At 37.8% G+C, this 22,955-nt stretch overlaps 1 protein-coding gene across 7 annotated transcripts in view; it reads right to left on the bottom strand.

Moving 5' to 3' along the window:
* The window catches only part of MAP4 (microtubule associated protein 4), a 150,242-nt gene that overhangs the window by 105,811 nt on the left and 21,476 nt on the right, over positions 1 to 22,955 (bottom strand). The window lies entirely within an intron of this gene.

Raw genomic sequence — 22,955 nt, 5'->3', positions numbered from 1 at the left:
ACATACAACTGGAAAAACTATCGCTTTGATTATATGAGCCTTTGTCAGCAAAGTGACGTCTTTGCTTCTGAAAACACTAAGTTTGCCATAGTTTTGTTTCCAAGGAGCAAGTGTCTTTTAATTTCATGGATGCAGTCACTGTCTGCAGTGATTTTGGAGTCCAAGAAAATGAAGTCTCCACTTTTTTCCCTTCTACTTGCCATGAAGTGATGGGATTAGATGCCATGATCTTTGTTTTTTTGAATGTTGAGTTTTAAGCCAGCTTTTTCACTATCCTCTTCACCCTCATCAAGAGGCTCTTTAGTTCCTTTCCAAATTCTGCCATTAGGGTGGTATCATCTGCATATCTGAAGTTGTTGATATTTCTCCCAGAATTCTTGATTCCAGTTTGTGATTCATCCAGCCCAGCATTGCACATGATGTATTCTGCATGTAAGTTAAATAAGCAGGTGACAATATACAGCCTTGATGTACTTCTTTCCCAATTTTGAAGAAGTCAGTTGTTCAATGTCCGCCTCTAACTGTTGATTCTTGACCTGCACAGAGAATTCTCAGGAGGCAGGTCAGGTGGCCTGGTATTCCCATCTCTTGAAGAATTTTCCACAGTTTGTTGTGATCCACAGTCAAAGGCACTGGCATAATCAACAAAGCAGAAGTAGATGTTTTTCTGGTATTCTCTTGCTTTTTTGATGATCCAACGGATGTTGGCAATTTGATCTCTGGTCCCTCTGCCTTTTCTAAATCCAGCTTGAACATCTGGAAGTTCATGGTTCACGTACTGTTGAAGCCTGGCTTAGAGAATTTTGAGCATTACTTTGCTAGCGTGTGAGATGAGTGCAATTGTGCAGTAGTCTGAGCATTCTTTGGCATTGCCTTTCTTTGGGACTAGAATGAAAACTGCCCTTTCCCAGTCCTGTGGCCACTGCTGGGTTTTCCAAATCTGCTGGCATGTTGAGTGCAGCACTTTCACAGCATCATCTAGTAGGATTTGAAATAGCTCAACTGGAATTCCATCACCTCCACTAGCTTTGTTTGTAGTGATGCTTCCTAAGGCCCACTTGACTTCACATTCCAGAATGTCTGGCTCTGGGTCAGTGACCACACCATAATGGTTATCTGGGTCATGAAGATCTTTTTCTATAGTTCTTCTATGTATTCTTGCCACCTCTTCTTAATATCTTCTGCTTCTGTTAGGTCCATACCATTTCTGTCTGTCTTTTATTGAGCCCCTCTTTGCACGAAATGTTCCCTTGCTATCTCTAATTTTCTTGATGTTTTCCTTTATTTCTTTGCATTGACCACTAAGGAAGGCTTTCTTATCTCTCCTTGCTATTCTTTGGAACTCTGCATTCAAATGGGTGTATCTTTCCTTTTCTCCTTTGCCTTTAGCTTCTCTTCTCAGCTATTTGTAAGGCCTCCTCAGACAACCATTTTGTCTTTTTGCATTTCTTTTTCTTAGGGATGGTCTTGATCACTGCCTCCTGTATAATGCCATGAACTTCCATCCATAGTTCTTCAGGCAGTCTGTCTACCAGATCTAATCCCTTGAAACTATTTGTTGCAGTATGTCAAGGCTGTATATTGTCACCCTATTTATTTAACTAATATGCAGAGTACTTCATGCGAAATGCTGGGCTGGATGAAGCAGAAGCTGGAATAAAGATTGCCGGGAGAAATGTCAACAACCTCAGATGCACAGATGACACCACCCTTATGGCAGAAAGCAAAGAACTAAAGAGCCTCTTGATGAAAGTGAAAAGAGGAGAGTGAAAAAGCTCGTTTAAAACTCAACATTCAAAAAACAAACATCATGGCCTCTGGTCCCATCACCTCATGGCATATAGATGGGGAAACACTGACACATTTTATTTTGGGGGCTCCAAAATCACTGCAGATGGTGGCTATAACCATGAAATTAAAAGCCGTTTGCTCCTTGGAAGAAAAGCTATGACCAACCTAGACAGCATATTAAAAAGCAGAGACATCACTCTGCCAACAGAGGTCTGTCTAGTCAAAGCTATGGTTTTTCCAGTAGTCATGCATGGATGTGAGAGTTGGACCATAAAGAAAGCTGAGCACCAAAGAATTGATGCTTTTGAACTGTGGTGTTGGAGAAGACTCTTGAGAGTCCCTTGGACTGCAAGGAGATCAAACCAGTCCATCCTAAAGGAAATCAGTCCTGAATATTCATTGGAAGGACTGATACTGAAGGTGAAACTCCAATACTTTGGCCACCTGATGCAAAGAACTGACTCATTGGAAAAGACCCTGATGCTGGGAAAGACTGAAGGCAGGAGGAGAAGGGGACAACAGAGGATGAGATGGTTGGATGGCATCATCAACTCAATGAACTCAAGTTTGAGCAAGCTCCAGGAGTTGGTGATGGACAGGGAAGCCTGGCATGCTGCAGTCCATGGGACTGCAAAGAGTTGGACACGACTGAGCAACTGAACTGAACTGAAAGTACTGAAATGCTAGATATACTAGACAGCATTAATTACCCTAATACAGGGATTTTATTAATAGATATAAAAAATCTCAGAGGTATCCATCTGATTGACACTAGCTCTCACATCTGACCTGTATCTTTAAAAATATTGCAGAAATTATCTAAAATTTTGTATACCACAACAGACAAATAAATTACATACAATTACATAATTTGTTACTCTATTATCTCCTTATCGTCTATGAAGTAATTTTAATGTATTATACTATGTGAAAATAGTCTTTTCTATGAAGAGTAACTAACATGGGCACTAGGTCCATGGTCAAATACATAGTTTCAGGTTACGCGTTTATTTCTACAAGAAAACAAAATAACTGAAGCTTTTAACAGTATCTCAAGTCAAATTTTCTTTAAAAAAACAAAATGCCAAAATTGAATACAATGAGTAAAAACTAGATGACTTAAGTTTGTAGAACTTTACAGGATATTAAGTTTAAATATTGTACTCCTTTAGTTTTATAAAATTATATACATGTTACTGACATTTTCAAAAGCACTAAATGTAGACCATGTTTATGATTTTCATTATCAAATTTAATTTTAAGCTTCCCAGATTGCTCATTTCTCATATGAAAATTCTGGGAAAATGTCCAACAACTTCGTTAAAGTGAAGAGTTAATTCCCGATAGATAGTGGTGTTGGTTTAGCTGCTAAATCATGTCTAACTCTTGTGACCACATGGACTGTAGCCCACCAGGCTCCTTTGTCCATGGGTGTTACCAGGCAAGAATGCTGGAGTGGCTTGCCATTTCCTTCTCCATCAAGTCAAATTTAAAACAAATTTAAAATAATTCACCACTGGCAGATCATCTGGAATCTTTTTACCTCTGCCATAAACTGGATACAAGATCTTGGGCAAATCACCTTACTTTATTTATAAAAAGAATTATCCAGAAGTCCTTTTTTAGCCTAACATGATCTCATTCTATGCAAGTCAACAAAATGTATTGAGTATTTATTAAGTGGAACCACATAAAATTACTGATATTTGTTTTTAACCTAGAAAACCTTCATTTTTGTGAGGCTTGACCTAATACTACGTGCTATGCACTGTGTTTAAAATATACTAATTGTTTTAGGCATGTACACCAATGCACTTGCTTAGGGGCAAAAAAAAAAAACCACTATTATGCTGATTTAGAGGCTCCTGACTGCTGTCATTAAGAGCTAAAGAGCAAAGTCTACACATGTGAAAAGAAAAACCTCTTACATATTCTCTTCTGAATTCTTATAGCTTGTGCTATTTACAAAGAAGCTACATAATTTTCATTAATTAGTATACTGCATTCGAATACTAACTCAAATGTTTTGGCCAAAATTGCTTCAGTACCTGTATAAACATAAATCCCACCTGTCTGTTACTCCACTAGTTTAGACTTTTACTTAAAATTTAGGGTTAAGTTTGCCTGGTGAAGTTCACAGAGGATTAAATTACCTGTAAATAACCATTCCCATGAAAGACTAAATCATGAATGCTCATGTTACACCCAATCAAATCAAAGGTGTCTCGAAAAACTTTTGCAATCTATACAAAATAGGAATTTAGACTGGCCATCAGAATAGAAGTATGTTTGTTACCAAATTACCTAACAATAAGATACTTCATTCCAAAGACAATCTCCAGAGCCAAATGAACAAATTGTTCCAAAAATGCTACAGCTGATCTAAGTATATCAAGTGAATATTATTATTCTCAGAGTACCTGAAAAATTTATATTTCCTTTGTCTTTAATATTTTTCTAAAAGAATCTAAATCTTCCTATAAAACCTTCTTGATAAAAAGCAGTCTGAGGTCAAAAGAGAAGGTAACAATAGTCTTTTCTTATCTCTGTAGACTAAATTCCAGAATGTGGTTTTCCAGATTTCAATTTTGCTGTTAATGAGGATGTCATTATGCAATTTTATGTGTTGATTTTAGGCAGCGAACACCAAATACATTATTACTCCAAACTGCCACCATCTGATTAGCTTTAACTAATGAAACAAATCATACTACAGAAATGATACTATGTTCTTCATAACTAAGAAAACTGTCCACTGCCAGTTTTATCGTAGCCCCAAAAAGGCCCACGCATCAATACAGCTATCAATACAGGTTTTCTCGTCAGAATCAATTTATCTGAAGAAAGAGAAACATTAACATGTATCATTACATGTGCACAACTGCCAGATACTGAATGGAGGCAGCAAGTAGGCAGACGGTTCCCCCAGGAAAGCAGACAAGAATCCTCTACAGTCTATACATGTGCACGCCAAGTTGCTTCAGTCCTGTTCAGCTCTTTTCGATCCAATGGACTATAGCCCATCAGGTTCCTCTGTCCATGGGATTTTCCAGGCACCATCTGGGAAGCACCTGTAGTCTATAAGAAACTACATTTGGAGAAAACGTTAATGACCCCTCTATTCCTAAACTGCTTATACTGATAAACCTGTATGGTCATTGTAGAGTTCAAGTGAAACACATGTGTAAAAACATAGAATAATAAAGAATAAAGGGGAATTCTTAAATTATCCAGCTTACTCTCATACTGTACAACTAGTGAGATCCAAAGAGGAGTCCCTCTGCCCAAAGGCATCCAGCTAATTAATGGGAAAGCGACAATCAGAACCAAGGTCTTACAACTGCCACCCAGCCTGAAATTCTCTCCCCAGAGTGCATACTCAATGAATTTGTAAGAGATGCCCTAGTTCAGGGGTCATAAAGCAGTGATCCTAGGTCTAACAGGACCCCTTGTGCAGCGGCCTACAGAGTGTTTTGGGAAAATCTGTGCCAACATCTCAAAAATTAGAAATCTGTGAATGAAGACACAGATCTATAGCTTCTTTCAAAAGTCAGATCAGACTAGTAAACGTTCCCACTCAGCAACAATACACAGGGGCTGAGAAGAGACTGCCTTTAGCAGACACCCACTCAAACAGTGTTGCAGCAGAATCCTCTTCTACTCACTTTAACTGCCAGGTTGCTCTAAGAGTCTGACTCCTACTCTAGAGTTATTTAAAGCATCATCAATTCTGAACAGTTCCTAATAGTAATAGAATTTCTGCTGTGTTTTAGCAGCTTGGTTTAACTAAATTACTTACTACACAGGCAAGATGGAAGAGGGAGACGAAAAAAACACATAGCATGAAAATGGTGGCAATTTCTTTAGGGCACTGCCCGAAGTGTCTTACTTTCCTGGAAGTAAGAATTACTAACTCCTCTTTCAAGAGCTTTAGTCAATGACATGAAAAGCTGTGTCCAGATACCGCTGCTCTAAGGAAAGAGCAATAATGGTTACTCATATTTCCTAAGGCAGTAATAGTTTTAAATTCTATATATTATAGCTATAAACCACTAGTTTAATGGCATTTTATATGATACATATTTTAAAATTTAGCACTGTGTTGAAAAAGGTGACAGAAAAGAGAGTAGAATGGGAGAAAGAGGTCTATAAATAGAAACAAGCCTAAACTTTCCCCCATAAATAGGACATTTCCATTCCATTCAAACACAGATAAAGTTTAATCAAAATCTTCAGGGGCATTCCAATAAGCAACAAGCACACGTAGTATCCAGGCCTTGGTTTCTATTATTTTCTCTTACACAGGAAAATGGGCTCCTTGGAGATATGACTGATTCTAGGATCAGGACAGAAATTGTACAAGCAAAGTCTGGGACATCTTGTAATGCCAGAAAGGTAGGAAATGCTATTAAAATAGTAATTAATTAATTAATGAGGCAATGTGAAAGGAACATACGGGTTAACTAAAAGTTGAAATGATTGTAACTCAAAACACAAGCATTTATGAATCCACACTGATATAAATAAATGATTGAATAAATTAGTGAAGAACAAATAAAGCTACCACGAAGAATTCCAAAGCATTAGTCTAGACTTTTCAGCCTGCAGGTGGTAGAACTTAACCCTGATTGCTTAAGTGTGGTGGGTCACACAGTGACCTCCTTCCAAAAAGTACAGCATGAAAATGGAGACAAAAGAGAAGCCTACTCTTGATCACCTGATACCTAAATCAGGTGATCAAGAGTAACTAACAGGGATGAGTCATGCTGATGGTATGTACCCTTGATACATGATAAGAAGGGCATTTTACCTCTATAAACTTCCTCTTGAAAATATAAGCAGTCAAAACATAAGAAAAAAATCAGATAAATCCCAGCTGAAGGCATCTACAAAGTAACAGACCAATACACTGCAAAAATGTCAAGGTCATGAAAAAGGTCATAAAATATTAAGCCTGAGAAACTGTCCCAGCCAAGAGAAGCCTAACAACTAAATGTAATATGGTATCCTGGATGAGACCCAGAAGAGAAAAGGTTGTTAGATTAAAAACTAGGAAATCCAAACAAACAATAATTAATAATAATGTATTAAAATTAATTAATTATTATAACAAATATACCATACTAATCTAAGATGTTAACAATAGGGAAGATCCTAACAACTTTTCTGTAAATCTAAATCTATTTTCTATAGTTTACAAAATTAAGTTTAAAAATACTTAGATGGGCTTATTTACATAAAAATATTGATGAAATAATTATAAGCTGTCTTTATTTCTGAACATGGGCAAAACGTACACTTCCAAAGTAATCAGGGAGATTGCGCTATGGCTCTAAGCAATCGAGCACTTGAATGGCTGATGCCATTTCAGTATTTTACATTGTTTAAGCATCCAAGTCATGAACTTGGGCCATATTTACAGAAATTCTGAAATACAGAAAAACATAAATTGCCCACAATATATCCCCTATTGTTCCCATAACAGGTATTCAGAAACAGATCTAAAGAAAAGAGCAGTATAGCCCTACATGATTCACAGTTGGCTGAATCCACGGATGCAGATATGGAGGGCTGGCTATGGAACTCGGCCCTCCAGGGGATTTTGGTATCTGAGGTGGGTCCTTGAACCAATCCCTTGTGAATACTGAGGGACAACTGTATGTGATATCCATCTCCAACATTCCAATAACAAACAGTATTCACTTTCAACTTAAATTTGATTGTTGTTGTTGTTCAGTCACTAAGTTGTGTCCAACTCTTTGTGACCCCATCGACTGCAGCCCGCCAGGCTTCCCTGTCCTTCACCATCTTCTGGAGCCTGCTCAAAATCATGTCCATTGAGGCAGGGATGCCATCCAACCATCTCATCCTCTGTCATCCCCATCTCCTCCTGCCTTCAATCTTTCCCAGCATCAGAGTCTTTTCCAATGAATCAGCTCTTCGCATCAGGTGGCCAAAGTATTGGAGCTTCAGCATCAGTCCTTCCAATGAATATTCAGGGTTGATTTCCTCTAGGATTGATAGACTGGCTTGATCTCCTTACAGTCCAAGGGACTCTCAAGAGTCTTCTCCAGCATCACAATTCAAAAGCATCAATTATTCACTGCTCAGCCTTATGGTCCAACTCTCACAACTGCACATGACTACTGGAAAAACCTGAAAAGCCTGTGATCCATGAAGGGGATAAATCTGATCCATGACCTAAAACTGCACTCTCACAAAATCTACAATTCCATGAGAAACTTACCATGGAAGAAAGTCTATACATTAACATCCAAGACTCTAATCACTGAAAACTAGCTGGCTCTCCATTAAAGTTTCAAATCTGAAGTTCTACCACTGATACTCTTAACTCTGTAACTTCGTAGATTCACAAAGAATGACCAACTCTAATAAGGACCTATGCTCTGAAATGTAGAATCCCACATTCAGAGAAACAAAATAACTTAGCAATGTATATCTAATATTTCCAACCAAATCACAAATACACACACAAAAAGGCATCTGAATCCAAATTCCTCGTTTTATGAGAAAAGGGCTAAGGGAATTAACAAAGACACTTGTTCAAGGTCATTCCTAAATCTCAACTAGAACCAAGATTTCCTCTCAGTTCCATACTATTCCAAAGCAGGAAACAAGGGAAAGATAAGGGGTATTAAAATTCTGAACAGTTCCTATGCTAGGTTAGGAAGCTTTAGTTTTCTCAGAGGTCAACAAAATAAGCCAGGCTACCTACTGGAAATAGCACCAAACAGCTATTCTTTTTGAAATGGCCCTCCTGACATAGATTCTTGTCTCCTATTTAATTATCTATTCTTGGATTCAATACCCATCATGTGAACGCTGAAGCCCTGGTTAAAGCTTCTAAGTGTTCAGTTTAATTTGGTACAATCAGAAAAATGAGTGTATAATTTTCCTTCCAATTATCCTTAATAGGTCTTTTTCTTTTGTTATTGAAATTTACAGAACATACACTTAAGCATTTTAAAGTATTCAATACTGAAGCATCAACTTTTCTCTAGTTTGAAAATGCCAAACATTTTTAATTAGAGATGCACTAATCCAAATGCAGAAGGACTACTCTGTTTTCAATTAATTCATCACATCTCAAGGAAGGCCTCAATCCAGGTTCCACCCTTAAGTGTGGCCTGAGACCCTATATCATTCTAATCTCTTTCCACGCGTGCCCAGCCACGGTCCAGAGGTACTGTGCCAAGTACCTTTCACCTTCTTCCACATATCAAGGGTATTCTATCACACTCTCCTGCCCTGAACATAACCACAAAATCAGGCTTATTGTGTGGTTAGCTGACCCAGCAGGCTTTTGTTTCAGTAAATACTTCAACCATTGCAAACTACTTAGGAAGGAATGATCTCATCCCACTGACCCAACAGCCAACTTTATCAAAAAGCTTTTTGTTACAAGCTGTGATAACCCAGGAAACCAGATCTATTTTTACTGTCCAGGCATGGAAAATGAAAATAAGAAATCAAAAGGAAAAAAAATAGGTCACATACTGACCATTTTTAAAAATCACTTTTTCTACAGAATTTCTCCCTTTCTTTGATAACTGACAACAACTGAACGAAAAGAAATACTTTTAGAACTGTTCAATGCTCCAGAAATAATTATTGTGACAAGTGAAAAGCAAACCTCAGGGACTTCTCTGCTGGTCCAGTGATTAAGACTTTGCACTTCCACTGCAGGGAACACAGGTTTTAGCCATAGTCAGGGAACTAAGATCCCACATTCCATAGAGTGTGGCCAAAAAAAAAAAAAAGCAAACTTCATATTCCAGTCCAAATATTGAATCTACTTTGGGTCAATTTGTATGAATAAATAAGGATTCCTCTCCAGCATCACCTCAACATTTACTGCATGCTTGTGTTCCAGGTATTATTCCAATCACTTTACATGTATCAATTCAAGGAATATGTTGAACAATTCTAGTATGGAGGTATATTATTATTTCCATTTAAAATGAGGACACCATGGCACTTAGAGGTTAAGTAACTTGCCTGATTTGTGGTGCTAGAGAAGACTCTTGAGGGTCCCTTGGACAGCAAGAAGATCAAACCTGTCAATCCTAAATCAATCCTGAATATTCATTGGAAGGACTGATGCTGAAGCAGAAGCTCCAATACTTTGGCCACTTGATGCAAACAGCCGACTCAGTGGAAAAGACTCCAGTGCTGGGAAAGACTAAGGGCAGGAGGAGAAGTGGGTGACAGAGGATGAGATGGTTGGATGGCATCATCTACTCAATGGACATGAGTTTGAACAACCTCCAGGAGATAGTGAAGGACAGGGAAGCCTGGAATGCTGCAGTTCATTTGCGTCACAAAGAGTCGGTCACGACTGAGAGACTGGGGGCATTCAAAGTACATGGATGTGCCTTTTCTCTGCTTGGCTCCAAGCGGTATACTATCACCGATGGAGCTATGGACAAATGCTCCCACACAGGGCCATACCCAGGCTGTTTCTTCTGCTTAGGTGGTCAGTGATCAGCCTCTGCTCTAAAACACTCAGGCGAAACAAAACAGATCAAGAGCACTATTTAGAGTGAATCGTCCTAAATCTCTGTGTTAGTATGTATGTGAAAATCAGGTGACTAAAGGTGGCTGATGTAAACAAAGGATTCTACAGCAGACAACCATAAGGAACAAAAGCTAGCATAACCTCTAATGGTTTGTGGACAGGCTGCTGGACATTCTAAAGGTGAATGCCGGCCTACCTTAAGATGAAACAAAAAGATGGTTATAAAGTCAACTGAGAGATAAAGGCTAAAGTTAAATTACTGGCCAAGAGCCTGAAAAGGATTCTGAAGACAGAAGTAGACACAGAGTTGACCCTTCTGAAATGCACAAAGCTTTCTCCACATCTCAACTAGACCACCCCCCTCCCACCACACCCTGAACTCTTAAAGGGTAAAATACACCTGAGGAGGACAGTAACACAAGCACTAACGTGAAATACAATCAGAAAAAGAAACAAGCAAACTCCAGTAAACCAAGTTCCCAGAAAAGGAAAGAAAGAGTGTCTCCAGGAAGAGGACAGCTGTGACAGGAGCTCGAGAACCTCCCTTCACCTCCTCACGCCCTAAGTGATCCCCATGCACTCTGGCGCCACACCAGAATTCATGCAGGCAGTACATGAGTAAGAGTGGATAAGTACATCACTACACTGAATTAGAAATGACTTAAATACGGATAGATATCAATTCTTCCTCTACAATTCTAAAATAATTCTCTCTCAATAACTAAAATGACATTGTTCTTTTCCACTTTTTCAAGGCCTACCTTTACTTACTCAGTCTCTAGGAAAGCCTCCATGGCTTTCAGAGCACTCTAGCTATACGATGTGTGTTGCTAGCACACCACTAACCAACTTTATTATTTATATGTCTATTACCTGTTATGGGGTTCCCTGGTGGCTCAGTGGTAAAGAATCCACCTGCCAATGCAAGAGACACAGGTTCAATCCTTGGATTAGGAAGATCCCCTGGAGGAGGGAATGGCAACCCACTGCAATATTCTTGCCTGAGAAATCCCATAGACAAAGGAGCCTGACAGGCTACAGTCCATGGTGTTGCAAAGAGTCAGACACGACTTAGCAGTCAGACAACAACAATTACCTGCTATAAACTGTGAGCTCAAGAACAACAATGTTCAGTGATGCGCACTAACACTTATTGCAGTTCCATGAAAATGAAAGATACAAAATAATATAAAATATCTTGAATATTTTTCTAATTCTGACACCTTCAATTTTTTTCTCTTTTGATCACAACCCATAGGGAAAAAAATCATTTCATATAATCACCCATATTAGCACCCATATAGTTATATATTACACACCCATATACATATAAATGAAGTATGTAAAATGTACTGATATCTTCTGTTCTGTTTTTTTAAGGTCTTCCTGTAAAATTTTCTATTCTGGTAAAAATAATCTCTTAAGAGAAAAAGGTACACAATTAAAAGCAGTTTTCAAACTTTAATGTGGACATTCCTTGGGAAGATGATTTAAAATAGATTACAGTGTCCTATCTCCAGAATCTGATTTAGTAGGTCTGGGTAGAAGCCCATGTTCTGCCTTTTGAAGTACCCCAAATCATTCTGATGTAGATGATAAAACTATACTTATGAGAAACATGCCCATACAATTTCAGATTTAATCTCAAAAGACACAGTTTCAACTCTCCTTACACTAACGTACAAGTTAACCAAACTATCTGCAAGATGTTCCTGCCTTGCTAATAGACTGGTTTTCAATCTGAAAGCTGTCTGGCTCAACAATCCTTTTATAGACTTCCTCTAATGCATCTTGGTAAACCACTAAAATCTAACTGTTCCTCTTAACTACAGCTATTTGCACCAAGAAAAACAAAAGAATGATATGAATGAAAGGCATTTTTGTTGCCAAGTCATTTGCTTTAGAACTGAAAGGGCTTTTCAAAACCAGTCACACTGGCCATACAAGTGGCATATGTAGTCATCAGTTTGGAACTCCTAAGTACAAGTGGTCTATAGCTCAAAAGTGCTCACTGAATAACTCAACGTCTGACCACAAACTGCTTGAAAGCTACAACACAAGCCTCCTCCACTTGTAATTACAAGCCAATAAGAAGACCCTTGATTCCTGAAAGTTTTAAATTCAACAAAGTCAATATTAAAAGAGCATCAAACACTTGCAATGAACAATCCAAAAATGAGATTAATTCCACTGACATCATCAAAAAGAACACAATAAATTTAACAAAGTGCAAAATTTATTAAAAAAAAAAAAAAACAACTTATAGTACTATGAAGACTACAAAAAAACAGAGAAAGAACATGCCCCAAATTCATAGGCGGGAAGACTTAATATTGTTACGAAGGCAATACGCCTCCCAACTCATCTACAGACTCAACGCAATCCCTATCAAAACCCCAGTTGGCTTCTTTGTGGAAACTGACAAGCTAAACAGCCAAAACAATCTTGAAATAATAACAGCACAGTTGGAGGACTCACACTTCCTTATTTCAAAACATACTACAAAGTCACAGCCATCAAGACAATGTAGCATTAGTACAAGTACAGATATAAAGATCAATGGAACAGAATAGAAAGTTTGAAAATAAATCTTCACATTTATAGTCAATTCGCAAGAAAGGTACAAATACAATTTAACAGGGAAAGAACAGTCTTTTTGACAAATGGTGCTGAAACAACTGGATATCCACAAGCAAAAAGTGAAGTTGGACCCCCACTCACACCATATACAAAAATTAACTCAAGCTGAAACAAAGACCAAATCCAACCGCTATAAATATAAATCTCCTACAGGAAAACATGGGATAAATCTTCATGGTTCTATTCGGAACAGTTTCTTAAATCTAGCACCAAAGTGCAAGCAACAAAGGAAGTCTTCCCTGACCTGGGAGGATCCACATGCCACAGAGCAACTAAGCTCATGGGCCACAACTATTGAGCCTGTGCTCTAGAGTCCAGGAGCCACAACTACAACTACAGAAGCCCATGTGCCTAGAGCCCATGCTCTGCAACAAGAGATGCCCTCCCACCGCCCCCAGCCCCTGCAATGAGAAGCCAGCATATAGCAACAAAGAGTAGGCCCCACTCACAGCAATTAGTGAAAAGCCCTGGCAGCAAGAGAAGATCTAGCAAAGCCAAAAATAGAAAAAAATAAATTTTTTAAATTATACAAAAAACAAAAGACACACACAATCCAACACAGGAGAAAATATTTACAAATCACATATCTACAATAAGAAACTTCTATCTAGAATACGTTTCTAAAAATACTCTTCCAAAGCAGTAATAAAGACAAAATTACCTAATTTTATTAATAAAATGAGCAAATAATGTAGGCAGACATTTCTCCAAAGATGATACACAAATAGCCAATAAGCACATTAGTCATTAGGAAAATTAAACTCAATACCACAGTGAAATATCACTTCAGATACACTAGGATGATGATAAGCCAAGAAAGGACAGATAACAAATGTTTAAAATTACAAGGACAGAAACTGGAACCATCATACACTGCTAGTGAAAGTCACTCAGTTGTGTCCAACTCTTTGTGACCCCATGGACTATACAGTCCATGGAATTCTCCAGGCCAGAATACTGGAGTGGGTAGCCTTTCCCTTCTCCAGGGGATCTTCCCAACCCAGGGATCGTACCCAGGTCTCCCGTATAGCAGGCAGATTCTTTACCAGCTGAGCCGTAAGTGAAGCCCAAGAACACTGGAGTGGGCATATACTGCTAAGAGGATTGTAAAATGGTATGGGTATTTTAGAAAGCAGTATGGCAGCTCCTCAACAGGTTAAACATATGATCCAGTAATTCCACTCCTAGGTGTAAACCCAAGAGAAATTAAAATATGTCCACACAAAAACTTGAACACAAATATTCACCGCAGCATTATTCATAATAGCTAAAAAGTGGAAACAAAAATGTCCATCTACAGATGAATGAATAAACAAAATGTGATATATTCAAACTGTAGAATTTCGTGTGTCTGTAAAAAGGAAGGATACTAATACAAGCTACAAGACAGATGAACTTTGAAAACATGCTAAATGAAAGATGCCAGTCACAAAAGACTACATGCTGTATCACTTCATTTATATGAAATGTCCAGAACAAGCAAATCTAGAGGGACAGAAAGATTAGTGGTTCTCAAGGGCTTTGGGGAGGTAGACAATAAAAAGATCAGAGAGATGCCTATAGAGATTGTGGTTTCTTTTGGGAGTGATGAAAATGTTCTAAAACTGTAGTATTAGTCACACACACCTGCGACTATACTAAAAACCAGGGATTTCTACACTTTAAATGGGTGAATTGTATGTAAGTGAATAATATCTCAAACTGTTACCCATCCCCCCAAAAGAGAGAAAGACAAATAGCACCAGACATGTGAAACTAACATCTTTCCCAATTACCCCAAATATCAGCTTCAGGGATATTTTCTTTTTTTTTTTTGGATATTTTCTTTTTATTATCAGAAGACATTTTATTTCTTTTTCCATAAGCACAATTTTTTTTTTTAATAGCAAAGCTTGGTAAAAGAAACACACTTTGTTGTTTAAGGAAATTATATACAATGTTAGATGCACATAAAATTACACACAATGTTAGATGCACATAAAATTACACACAATGTTAGATGCATATAAAAATTTCTGCAAGAAAAGGCTACAGGGAGCCACTGATGACAAGGAAAACTAAACTTTCAACAGTGAAGTGTAGGCAGTCTTCATTTTCCATAGCAGCATGAGACCAAAGTAACAATACAAGTTGAAACCATGCGATATGCCAGTAATGATCAATGAGGAAAATTACAACTGTTGTCTTTAAAAATTTTGTTGAAATATTAAAAATTCTGTCATTTATAATTGTATAAGAATAAAAAAAACAGGCAAATTAACATTTATTTAGTATGCTGTAAAAGATTAGAAACATTGAAAATCATGTATAAGTTATTCGAAAAAACTTATCAAGAGTAGCTAACCTGTGATGTGGAATGGGCATCTTTTCCATGCTTTGGCAAGTTGTTACACTCCTGTCTAAGTCTACATTAGCTTCCTTTGTGTTTTCAATGTCAAAAAGTACCTTCGAGCATGCTTTTAATGTGAAATTTCCTGCCCGAGTCACTTCCGTCTCTGGGACACGTTCATCTTTTTTTTTTTCATCTTCATCTTTTTCACTAAGCTTTTTTTCCTCATTTACAGAGATGAGCTCACCTTCACTGAGTTTCGATAGCTGCATATCCAGAGTCTTTTTAATGACAGTAGTGTCAACATTCCTACAGTGAATTATTTCTTCTTTAATTCCATTCACATACAATTTGCATTTCATATCCAACACTGGAAGTGAACTCTCTGGTTCTCTGCTGCACTTTCTTCTTTATTGGCCAGTTTCTTCTTTCAACTGTTCATTTTTGTAAAATGTCACATACAAGGAGGCAAGAGAACTGCATGCTTTGTTATCTGTGCATGAACTGAATAACAGATGTGCAGTGATCAGTCAGTCACCAACAGCCTTTGAAAGGAGTAAGACAACAAATCACTGATACTGATATACACCTGTTTTTTACATAGTAATTTATAGACAGAAGAGCTAGCAGCGATTTTGTAGTTTGTCCAATAACAGGTAGTATATAATATAAAATCTGAATTGTGTTATTAGGTAATGGGTATTACTTAAATCACAGAATCTCAGGACTTCCGGGCAGTCCCCTCAGGGTAATCTATCCTAACCACAGAGTATACCTGGGTCAGTGATGCCGACACTGGTGACCATCATGCACACATTACTTCACAGCAAAGCTCCTGCACTGCTGCACAGCTCTAATGATCAAACCCCCAGCGGTCATAGCACTGGTTCTAAGATCGGAAGGCCTGACTTCCCATCCTGCTTTTCCTTTTGTTCAGTTCAGTTCAGTTCAGTCACTCAGTCATATCCAACTCTTTGTGACCCCATGGACTGCAGCACGCCAGGCCTCCCTATCCATCACCAACTCCCAGAGTTTACTCAAACTCATGTCCATCGAGTCAGTGATACCATCCAACCATCTCATCCTCTGTCGTCCCCTTCTCCTCCTGCCTTCAGTCTTTCCCAGCATCAGGGTCTTTTCAAATGAGTCAGTTCTTCGCAGCAGGTGGCCAAATTATTGGCATTTCAGCTTCAACATCAGTCCTTCCAATGCATATTCAGGACTGATTTCCTTTAGGATGGATTGGTTGGATCTCCTTGCAGTCCAAGGGACTCTCAAGAGTCCTCCAATACCACAGTTTAAAAGCATCAATTCTTCTGCACTCAGCTTTCTTTATAGTCCAACTCTCACATCCATACATGACTACTGGAAAAATCATAGCCTTGACTAGATGGACCTTTGTTGGCAAAGTAATGTCTCTGTCTTTTAATGTGCTGTATAGGTTGATCATCACTTTTCTTCCAAGGAGCAAGTGTCTTTTAATTTCATGGCTGCAGTCACCATCTGCAGTGATTTTGGAGCCCCCAAAAATAAAGTCTGTCACTGTTTCCACTGTTTCCCCATCTATTTGCCATGAAGTGATGGGACCAGATGCCATGATCTTAGTTTTCTGAATGTTGAGCTTTAAGCCAACTTTTTCACTTTCCTCTTTCACGTCCATCAAGAGGCTCTTTAGTTCTTTCTGCCAGTAAGGGTGGTGTCATCTGCATATCTGAAGTTATTGATATTTCTCCTGGCAATCTTGATTCCAGCTTGTGCTTCATCCAGCCCAGCATTTCGCATGAAGTAGGCAGCATATAAGTTAAATAAGCAGAGTGACAACATACAACCTTGATGTACTCCTTTTCCTATTTGGAACCAGTCTGTTGTTGTTCCATGTCCAGTTCTAACTGTTGCTTCCTGACCTGCATACAGATTTCTCAAGAGGCAGATCAGGTAGTCTGGTATTCCCATCTCTTTCAGAATTTTCCACAGTTTGTTGTGATCCACATAGTCAAAGGCTTTGGCATAGTGCAGAGCTAGGTAAACTTGGGCCCCAAGTTATGTAATCTCTCCATGACTCAGTTTCCTTATCTGTACAACACAAATGTTATGACCTGCAATCATGGAGCTGTTACATCAGTTGTATGAGAGTTAACCTCACTAATTCTAACACATTAAGTGTTCAATAAATGATAGCCATTATAATTAATCATATCACCATCATGAATTGTACAGTGCTTGAGCGTCCTCATTGATCCCCATGTGCCATGGTTCAAATCTTCTCCCTTACCTGGATTCTATACCAGCCTCTTATCAGAGCTCTCCGACATAGTTCCTCACCTGACTGTATACAGTCATCAGAATTATCCCCCGAAAAATCAAATCTGATCCTCTTCTTGCCAAACAATTCAGCCTAAAGCACTAGGTAGGGGACAGCAAAGTTAGAGTCCTTGTTTTGGGGTGGGGAGGGAGCCCTGGTGGCCCAGAGTAGGGCATCAAAAACCTAGTAAGGTACAGCAGGAATTCGCTCAGTGAGGTGGCCTGACACAACTTATTTAACTTATAAGGAGTCAAAAGATAGCTACAATTTTAAAAGATCAAATGAATTTCAAAACTGAGGAAACAAGTAATAGTCCAAGGAAGCGTAATTAAACTTAATTTTAAAAGAAAACAACTTGTCAAAAGAAGACACAATTACAATACACAACTAGTAACCCTAATTCCTTAGAGATAAGTTGGCATTTCAATGTTTATTCATCTCATTATTCTCAGTTCCGATTTTCAGTGCATTCTCTTTCAAAATAAAATTTCACTTGGAATGGTGGTCTGTCTTGAATTTGTTAAACGAAGGAAACTGATGAAGGCTACTCATCAGGTACATAAATATTAAGCATTTGAAAAAAATGCTAGGTCTTAAACAACACGTTCCTAGTTTTCCACCTCTTAAAAGCAAAAAGGGAAAAGCGAAAAGGATGATGGAGAAAAAAAACAAGACAAAGAACAAGGTAGATAATAACAACTTGGAAACTAAAATAGGTTGTAGAGCTGCTCCTGAGCTGTAAGCTGATCTTGATGGGCTGATCCTCTCCCATTACACCAACACATGAAAGCCACAAGTAACGGAGCAAGCATCCTCCTCGTATTACAATCTCATACCCTTGTTTTGGATGCTGTTCCTCCATCCACACCTAGTTCAAATAGCGCCATGTATCTAGGAACATCTAGAACCAAGTAAAAGCATGAAAGGAATTAACCAGGCAAGGCTGCATGGTACTGTGCAAGAACATACACTTTATCATCAAAAAGACTGACACCTGAATCTGTCCTTTTATTGGCTGTACAACCTTGGGCCTTATCTTCTCTAATATCTATTATTCCCAACTTTATAGATAAGGAAAATGTCTACACAGAAATATTATAAAGACTGAATGAAGTAATACATGAAACACCCAGCACAAGCCTGCCTCAGACCAGGCAAAAGTATGTCATAAAAGCCCTCAAACTCAATTCGAATATAAACCACAGCAGTTCAGAAGAAAAAAACTAGAAAAGAAAAATAAAGATTTCCCCCTCCAACCAACAGAACAAAGTGTAAAGGCAGAAGTACTACAAAGCAAGCACTCAAAATCATAGCCATGTGAGGAGCTTAAAACCTACATGATTTAGTGAATGTGAAGGATATGATTCTATATTATGTTCCATCATATTTGCTGTACAAAATAATGACAAGTTAATGGAAAATATTATATTCAGGTTATAATAATCACTTCCTATATATGAACTTATTTTTTGTCAAGTTCAAATATATATAGATTCTATTTTAGTTATAAAATAGATTCAATTTAAGTGTAAGAAATTCCCAAATCATGCCTACTGGGATAGGTAAAAATAGGGAACTGGGCAACTGGGGAACGAAAATGAACATAAATGGATAATACAACAAAAGTCACTTTTGTAATGCAGTCTTAGGTCGAGACAGCTAGCTGTGGAACTGCACTTATACAGGAAGAAGAGATGAATAAATAAGAGTAAACAATGACAGATCAGTATTATTACCTTCTTGTGAAAAAGAAAGTAGTATGGGTCATAACTTTTACTAACATATGAAGTGGGGAAAGTTGATAAATTATCCCAGAATACATGTGGACTTGGTAATGGGGTTAACTTAGGCTTTACCCACCTCAAGAAACCAAGTCACTTTGCATCTCCCTACCAATCTGATCCAGAGATGGACATAGTGGTTATGAAACAACAAATTTTAAAGCTATTAAATATAATCAAATGAAAGATCATATAGGAAAAGGTGTTCGTGTGCAACATGCAATGAAACACTGAAACTTGAAATGCAAGTACAGAAAGTAAAAAACTTAACTGAAAGAAAAAATCTATGAATTTAAGGTATTTGAAGCTGTTTTATTATGAGCTGTCTGCTATTTAAGGAACTGTAAAAATACACACACAGATTAAAGCAGCTAAAATAAAAAGAGTGACTATACCAAATGCTAGTTGAGGATGCAAAAAAACTGGATCTCTCCTACACTGCTGGTGGGAATGTAATGTTACAGCCAATCCAGAAAAATAGTTAGACAGTTTCTTCAAAAATCAAACACACCCTTCCCATACAAGTCAGCAATCAAACTCTTGGGTATTTATTCCAAAGAAAACATTATGTTCACTCAACAACCTCCACAATGCTCAACAACAATTGAGCATACACAAATGCTCATAGCAGCTTTATTCACAACAACAAAATATGAATCAACCCAAATAACTTTCAAAGGTATAAAGCTAAACACATGACATCCATACCATGTAATATTTGTTGGTTTTTAGTTGTTAAGTCATGTCCGACTCTTTGTGACCCTGTGAACTGCAGCATGCCAGCCTTCCCTGTCCTTCACTATCTCTCAAGAGTTTGCTCAAACTCATGTCCACTGAGTTGGTGATGCCAGCCAACCATCTCATCCTCTGTCACCCTCTTCTCTTGCCCCCATCTTTCCCAGCATCAGAGTCTTTTCCAATGAGTCAGCTCTTCGCATCAGGTGGCCAAAGCTTCAGCATCAGTCCTTCCAATGAATGAATATTCAGGGTTGATTTCCTTTAGGATTAATTGGTTTGATCTCCTTGCAGTTCAAGGGATTCTTGAGTCTTCTCCAGCACAGCAATCCAAAAGCATCAATTCTTCAGCACTCAGCCTTCTTTATAGTCCAACTCACATATTTGCATCTGACTACTGGAAAAACCACAGCTTTGACTATATGGACCTTTGTCAGCAAAATGACGTCTCTGCTTTTGAATACTCTGTCTAGGTTTCTCATAGCTTTCCTTCCAAGGAGCAAGCGTCTTTTAATTTCATAGCTGCAGTCACCGTCTGTAGTGATTTTGGAGCCCCCAAAAATAAAATTTCTGTCACTGTTTCCACGTTTTCCCTTTCTATTTGCCATGAATAATGGGACCGGATACCATGATCTTAGCTTTTTGAATATTAAGTTTCATATCAACTCTGTCATTCTCCTCTTTCACCCTCAAGAGGCTCTTTAGTTCATCTTCACTTTCTGCCATTTAAGTGGTATCATCTGCATATTTGAGGTTGTTGATATTTCTCCCAGCAATCTTGATTCCAGGTTGTGATCCATCCAGTCTGGCATTTCACCTTCATGAGCCTTAAGTGGTATCATCTGCATATTTGAGGTTGTTGATATTTCTCCCAGCAATCTTGATTCCAGGTTGTGATCCATCCAGTCCGGCATTTCACCTTCATGAGCCTTGTTGTGGCAAAGGGGCTTACTTAACTCAGTGAAGCTATGAGCCTTGTCACATAGGACCACCCAAGAAGGACAGATCATTGGAGGAGGGAATGGCAAACCATTCCAGTATTCTTACCTCAAGAACGTCATGAACAGTATGAAAAGGCAAAAAGATATGACACCAGAAGATGAGCACCCCCAGGTCAGAAAATGTCCAACATGCTACTGGAGAAGAGCAGAGACAGCTCCAGAAAGTAAGAAGAGGCTGACTCAAAGCAGAAACGATGCTCAGTTGTGGATGCATCTGGTGGTGAAAGTGAAGTCCAATGCTGTAAAGAACAATATTGCATAGGAACCTGGAATGTTAGGTCCAGGAATCAAGGTAAATTGGATGTGGTCCAGCACTATATTGCAAGAATGAACGTTGATATCTTAGGAATCAGTGAACTAAAATGAACAAGAATGGGTGACTTTAATTCAGATGATCAATGTATCTACTACTGTGGCTAAGAACCTCTTAAAAGAAATGGAATAACCTTCATAGTCAGCAAAAGAGTTCAAAATACAATACTTGAGAGAAATCTCCAAAAATGACAGAATAATCTTTGTTGGTTTCCAAGGCATTCAACATCACAGTAATCCAACTCAATTCCCAAATACTAATGCCAAAGCGGAAGTTGGCCAGCTCTATGAAGACCTACAAGACCTTCTGGAACTAACACCAAAAAAAGATGTCCTTATCATCATGGGAGATTGAAATGCAAAAGTAGGAAGTCAAGAGCTACCTGGAGTAACAGGGAAGTTTGGCCTTGGAGTACCATGTAATATTACTTAGCTATAAAAAGGAACAAACTATTGATACAATGGGGCACAAGGGCATTATGCTTAGTGAAAAAAGGCTAATCTCAACAGATCACACACTATGATTCTAATTTTATGTCACTCTCAAAATAACAAAACTATAGAGAACAAATTAGTGGTTATCAAATGATTGAGACAGGTTGAAAGAAGAGGTTTACAAGAACTACACACACATACACAAATGCAGGTTTAAAACGTTAGAGTAAAAATAAATAAATAAATAAAACATTAGGGTAAACTGAATAAGGTCTGTAATGCGGTTAACAGTAATGTACCAATGTAAATTTCCTGGTTTTTATATTATACTACAGCTGTTTAAGACGTCAGTCACTATTGGGAGTAGCTAGGTAATGAGTACACAAGATTATTATTTTTAACTTCCTGTGAGTCCAAAATAATTTCAAATAAAAAGTTAAACAATAAAGTAAGGGCTTTTATGGATTCACTTTTTCATGGATTCACTTTCAAGTTCCACTGAAAAGCATTACGCAGTGGCGAAAAGTATGACGACCATTTACTATGTGGTGATCTCTTGATACCTCAATTTCCACGTCCATATAAAGAAGATAATTGTTAAAATCTTACTAAATTTCTCAAATGCAAACTTCCCTATCAAGAAGGCTCTCCAGAATTTTTTTTATCCTTGTGTATATGGAAGAAATACTTTATTACTAAAGTTCAAAAGCCCAGAAATCAAAATATTGAAAATTGTGACTATGCAAAAATTTTTAAATCTTATTTTAAAAACAACATAAGTTAAAAGGCAAAAGTTTAACAAACAAGGAGGAAAATAGCTGTATTACAAATAATAAAGGGCTAACTTTTTAACTTTTATAATGTACTAATAGCTCTCACAATAAGAAAATGTCAACAACCCAACAGAAAAACAAGCCCAGGATACAAAACTATTCATAGAAATTTAGATGATTAATAAACTCATAAGAGCCTATCTCATGTTAAAAAAATACAAATTAATCAATCAGAAACCAATTTTCATTTGCCAGGAAGAAAGTTTCAGTTTTCATTTAATATTCCTATACTGTTTTATTTTCTTACAATTATTTGC

Source organism: Dama dama, chromosome 24, assembly GCF_033118175.1.
Source record: "Dama dama isolate Ldn47 chromosome 24, ASM3311817v1, whole genome shotgun sequence".
NCBI lineage: Eukaryota > Metazoa > Chordata > Mammalia > Artiodactyla > Cervidae > Dama > Dama dama.
The sequence above is the reverse complement of the archived record's forward strand: the minus strand, read 5'-3'. Positions and strand labels throughout refer to the sequence as shown.